The sequence below is a fragment of the Mustelus asterias genome, chromosome 27, assembly GCF_964213995.1.
Source record: "Mustelus asterias chromosome 27, sMusAst1.hap1.1, whole genome shotgun sequence".
NCBI lineage: Eukaryota > Metazoa > Chordata > Chondrichthyes > Carcharhiniformes > Triakidae > Mustelus > Mustelus asterias.
The window spans coordinates 38,622,265-38,628,296 of NC_135827.1; the positions used below are offsets into that span (position 1 = coordinate 38,622,265).

A 6,032-nucleotide genomic window follows, 5' to 3' on the forward strand; every position below is an offset into this window, starting at 1 on the left:
AACCCATCTGGTTCACTAATGTCCTTTAGGGAAGGAAATCTGTTGTTCTTACCCGGTCTGGCCTACATGTGACTCCAGAGCCACAACAATGTGGTTGACTCTCAACTGCCCTTTGAAATGGCCTAGCAAGCCACTCAGTTCAAGGGCAATAAGGGATGGGCAATAAATGCTGGCACCCATGTCCCACAAATTAATTTTTAAAATTCTTGATGTCACTGGTGCTGGGGGTAATTTAAGATGGTAAATTATAAGCTGCGGAAGGAAGTGTTCATGCAACATTTAAAATGTCCAATTGTGTAAAATCATTTCAACAGATCATAGAATCCCTACAGTGCAGAGGGAGGCCATTCGGCCCATTGAGCCTACAACAACAACAATCCCACCCTATCCCCACATATTTATCCTGACACTAAGGGTCAATTTAGCATAGCCAATCCAACTAACCTGCACACCTTTGGACTGTGGAAGGAAACCAGAGCACTCAGAGAAAACCCATGCAGACACAGAGAACTTGCAAACTCCAAACAGTCTCCCGAGGCTGGAATTGAACCTGGGTCCCTGGCACTATGAAGCAGCAGTATTAATCACTGTGCCACCGTCATTACAATACATTCAGCTTTGTGACAATACCAATCATATGTATTGCTATTGGTTCTTGACTCTTCTCCACCTCATTGAGAAGAACTACACTAAGAAAGTAGGCTGACAGTGCACAATCCCAGGAGATCTCCAAATGGCAATCAACCTAGACACTGAAGGACTTTTGACGTGACAGCCAATTTGTCCACAGAACATTTCCACAAACGGCAATGAGCTAAATGCCAAGATAGTAAGAAACGGGGATAATTCACTGGAGATAAAATAAATTACTGGGCTATGGGAAAAAGGTGGAGGACTGGAAGTAGGAAAAGTTGCTTTTGTAGAGAGCTAGCAGGGACACAACAGGCTGAACGGCCTCCTCTTTTGTAACCATTCCAGGATAATATGATGATATGGCTATGTTAGTAAGAGATAACAGAGGATACTGGGAAGAATGCTAGTACTCTTAAATAGTGGCATTGAATTTTACACATCCACTTTAGAAAGCAAAATGGGGTCTCGGTTTAATCTCTCATCTAAAGGCCGACCCTTTTAATTGCAAAGCACTCCCTCAGTTCTGCATTACGTGTCAGCTCAGATCTCTAGAGTGGGGCTTGACCCTGTGATGTTCTGATTAAAGTAAAATTTAAAGTTTATTTATTAGTCAAAAGTAAGGCTTACGTTAACATTGCAATGAAGTTACTGTGAAATTCCCTGAATCACCACACTCCAACGCCTGTTTGGGTCAACACACCTAAGCAGCACGTCTTTCAGACTGTGGGAGGAAAGCAGAGCATCCAGAGGAAACCCACGCAGACACGGGGAGAACATGCAAACTCCTCACAGAGGGTGACCCAAGCCAGGAATCGAACCCAGGTCCCTGGTGCTGTGAGGCAACAGTGCTAACCACTGTGCCACTAAGTTGTAGGGGTGATTTGTAATTTTTTTTTAAAGCAGTAAATCTCTCCTGATGATTTGCTGGGCAAATGAATGGCCTGGTACAACATCCACACCAGGAATCCTGGACTGACAATGACCTTGCAAAGGTGGGGACATTACATCCCCCCTTAGTCGGGGAGGGGGAGGGGAAATCAAGCAGAGTTCCCAGTCATCAGTCATCTCTGTTGAAGGCTATGGCTGCCCTTCCATACCCCCAAAGCTCTCCATGTGGAATAAGTTATTAAAGTTTATAAAACATGTATATTAGCATTTTACGTGAATCTAGTACTCTTTGAGCTGGCAACCTCAGTGATTGGGTTATTTCCTTCATGTGTGTCCCGTGGAATGAGGCCCTTCCGCCCGCCCTCTATCTCCTAGCCCCCCCCCCCCTCCCCATGCGCGCGGCCGCGGCTCCATTCAACCGAGTGCGAGGTTCTGGCGCGTGCACGCGCAGCCAACGGTCACACGCCAGGGAGCAGAGACTGAGAGAGAGATCCCAGCCCAAGCTGCTGTCTGTCCACAGAGGTAGAAAACTCATCCAGACTAAATGTGGCAATAATTACTAGACAGACATTGTTTAAAAAAGCCATATTCTAGCCTAATTTAATTGTTTAAGTGCAACAGCTTATTTACTTATTACAATAACTCGTTTTAATTATTCTGTAAAAATGAGCTGATTGACAATTTTTTACTAAGTTTCTGATATCTCTTCCACTTCCAAAAATAAAAGTGGTTGGAAATTTTGGATGTCTTTTTTGGTCAAATTTCACCTACATCTAGTTTAACACAACAACAACAAAAAAAATCATCGTTTGGAGCTGGAGAGTTTGGAGAGGGTTGGGTTTTTTGATGTGGTTGGTTATGTTACTAGGCTAATAATCAGCAGGTTTGAGCAAAAGATCCAGACCCAGGTTAAACACACCCTGGTAGTCTGGAGGGTTAGACTGTGTTAAAAATCCAACTAGTTCACTGGTTTGTAACAGTAAAAGGCTAATTCCTTCCTTCAGGGAAGAAAACTTGATTTTCCCACCTGGTCTGGCCTATATGTGACTCCAGTCCCACATCAATGTGAGATTTGTTTTTCTTTACTCGTTCATGGGAAGTGGGCATTTATTGCCCATTCTTAATTGTCCTTCAGAAGGTGGTGGTGAGCTGCCTTCTTCAACTGTTGCAGGCTGTGTGATTGGCTCTTAAATTGCCCCCGAAGTGGCCTGGCAAACATAGAAACATGGTGAATAGGTGCAGGAGTAGGCCATTCGGCCCCTCAAGCCTGCACCACCATTCAATATGATCATGGCTGATCATGCACATTCAATATCCCACTCCCACTTTCTCTCCATAGCCTTTTATCCCTTTAGTCACAAGAGCCACGTCCAACTCCCTCTTGGGTGGCACAGTGGTTAGCATTGCTGCCTCACAGTGCCAGGGAGCCAGGTTCCATTCCGGCCTCGGGTGACTGTCTGTGTGGAGTTTACACATTCTCCTGTGTCTGTGTGGGTTTCCTCCGGGTCCTCCAGTTTCCTCCCACAGTCCAAAGATGTGCGGGTTAGGTTGATTGGCCATGGTAAGTTGCCCCTTAGTGTCAGGAAGATTAGCAGGGTAAATACGTAAGTTGCAGGGATAGAGCCTAGGTGGGATTGTTGTCGGTGCAGATTCGATGGGCCAAAAGGCCTCCTCCTTCCCTGTAGGGATTCTATGATTCTACATCTAACAAACTGCCCTAACAGCTTTCTGTGGTAGAGAATTCCACAGGTTCACAATTCTCTGAGTGAAGAAGTTCTTCCTCATCTCAGTCCTGAATGGCTTACCCCTTATTCTTAGACTGTGACCCCTAGTTCCCCAACATCAGGAACATTCTTCCCACATCTAGCCTGTCCAGTTCCCATCAGAATTTTATATGCTTCTCTGAGATCCCCCCTAATTCAGCAAGGCAATCAGTTGGCAATTAGTCCTGGCAATGGCCAGCGATGCCTCCATCCCAAGAACGAATTGAGGTAAATCCTGATCAAACTTATTTTCACAATAATTTAAACAACATTTATTTTCAAAGGGACACCATGGGTAGTCCAGGTGTGTGTGAAAAAACTGGATTAGGTTTGGCTATGATGCTTCTTCCCAAGTGAGAAGAGCCTTACCCAACCACTGACCAAGCTCACCCATTCAGAATGGTCACTTAGATAAGATGTTGGAGAGCTTCAGTGCTGATAGAACCTGTATCTCAGTCAACATCTTTAGAAAAAGGGAGAAGACACTAGAGACCATATATATTTAAATTTGGAATATTTTTGTGAGAACAGCGTACTCTCAAATGATCAGCTGTCTGAAATTGATGCGGAGCAGCTGGGAAATTCTTTCTTCATTTTTGTAACCTTAGCTGTTTTTTTTAATTCATTTGTGGGACATGGGCGTCACTGGCTGGCCAGCATTTATTGCCCATCCCTAGTTGCCAGAGGGTAGTTAAGAGTCAACCACATTGCTGTGGCGCTGGAGTCACATGTAGGCCAGACCAGGTAAGGACGGCAGATTTCCTTCCCCAAAGGACATGAGTGAACCAGATGGGTTTTCCCCGACAATCAACAATGGTCATCAGTAGATTCTTAATTCCAGATTTTTAAAATTGAATTCAAATTCCCCCATCTGCCGTGGTGGGATTCGAACCCAGGGCCCCAGAACATTAGCTGAGTTTCTGGATTAATAGTTCAGTGATAATACCACTAGGCCATCGCCTCCCCTAAACTTCTGTTGGCCACCTTTAAAAACTCCATCCCCGTCCCCTCTGTCTTGCAGATTAACATGCCACCTTTAACCTTACTTTTCCTCCCCAAGACCCAAAACCCAAAGACTCTCTCAAAACTCCCTATGGCCAATCCCTCCATGCAATTTTTTAAACTTCCCACATTACTAAAATGGCCCAATCCAATGATATTCACTGTGACTGCTGTTGCTGTGGTACACTCTCTCCCCCCCCCCCCCCCCCCGCACTCTCTACAGGCTTTCAACCAGGTTATTCTCCTAACTCCTTCCCTCTGTTATCCACCTCAGTTGGACTGCTTTTGGTCACCCTTACCTATTATTATTTATGTATTAGTGTCGCAATTAGGCTTACATTAACACTGCAATGAAGTTACAGTGAAAATCCCCTAGTCGCCACACTCCGACACCTGTTCGGGTACACTGAGGGAGAATTTAGCATAGCCAATGTACCTAACCAGCATGTCTTTCAGACTGTGGGAGGAAACCGGAGCACCCGGAGGAAACCCACACAGACACGGGGAGAACATGCAGACAGTGACCCCAAGCCAAGAATCAAACCGGGGCTTCCTTGCGCTGTGAGGCAGCAATGCTAACCACTGTGCCACCGTGCCACCCATACCTGTACAGTTGTAGTGAATGCATTTACACCAATGGTTTCGCTTCTGTCTCAGGGGTATCCTAATGACACATCCTTAATCCCTTTCATCTCCCTCATCTATAGCCAAATCAACCCTAGGAAACAGGGTTTCACTTCTTCAATAATGATCCCTCTCCCAGGCTAAATCAGATCTTTTCCAACCTTGCTTTTTTTAATCAACCCTGACCAGAACTTCTGACTATCCTCTCCATCACAAAGATAACTTTCCGTAAAATCACTCATCTCTGCCCATTCTCAGCCCATCTGCTAGTTTCCTCCAGGCTCACGTAGTTATGGAATCATAGAATCTCTACAATGCAGAAGGAGGCCATTCGGCCCAATGAGTCTGCACTGACTTCTCGACAGAGCATCCCACCCAGGCCCTATCCCTATAACCTCACATATTTACCCCGCTAATAAGAACATAAGAACATAATAAATAGGAGCAGGAGTAGGCCATCTAGCCCCTCGAGCCTGCCCCGCCATTCAATAAGATCATGGCTGATCTGACGTGGATCAGTACCACTTACCCGCCTGATCCCCATAACCCTTAATTCCCTTACCGATCAGGAATCCATCCATCCGCGCTTTAAACATATTCAGCGAGGTAGCCTCCACCACCTCAGTGGGCAGAGAATTCCAGAGATTCACCACCCTCTGGGAGAAGAAGTTCCTCCTCAACTCTGTCTTAAACCGACCCCCCTTTATTTTGAGGCTGTGTCCTCTAGTTTTAACTTCCTAACCTACACATCGTGGGACACTAAGGGGCAATTTAGCATGGCCAATCCACTAACCTGCACATCTTTGGACTGTGAGAGGAAACCGGAGCACCCGGAGGAAACCCACGCAGACACGGGGAGAACATGCAAACTGCACCCAGTCACCCAAGGCTGGAATCGAACCTGTGAGGCAGCAGTGCTCACCACTGGGTCACCATGCCACTCTATTCCAATGTACTTTTCCCCAATCACTCATCTTCCTGCCTGCATAAATGTAATTTCATCCAAAACCTTGCTGCCATAGCTACTCTACACAGGTCCCACTGAGCCATCAGCTCCAGCTCTCTGATCTATGTTGGTTTCTGAACGTTCAATGTCTATAATTTAAAATTCTTTTCCTAAAT

At 45.6% G+C, this 6,032-nt stretch overlaps 1 protein-coding gene across 1 annotated transcript in view; it reads right to left on the reverse strand.

Annotated features, from left to right (window-relative positions):
- The window catches only part of LOC144479966 (uncharacterized), a 418,329-nt gene that overhangs the window by 211,475 nt on the left and 200,822 nt on the right, over window positions 1-6,032 (reverse strand). The gene's annotated exons all lie outside the window — the stretch shown is intronic.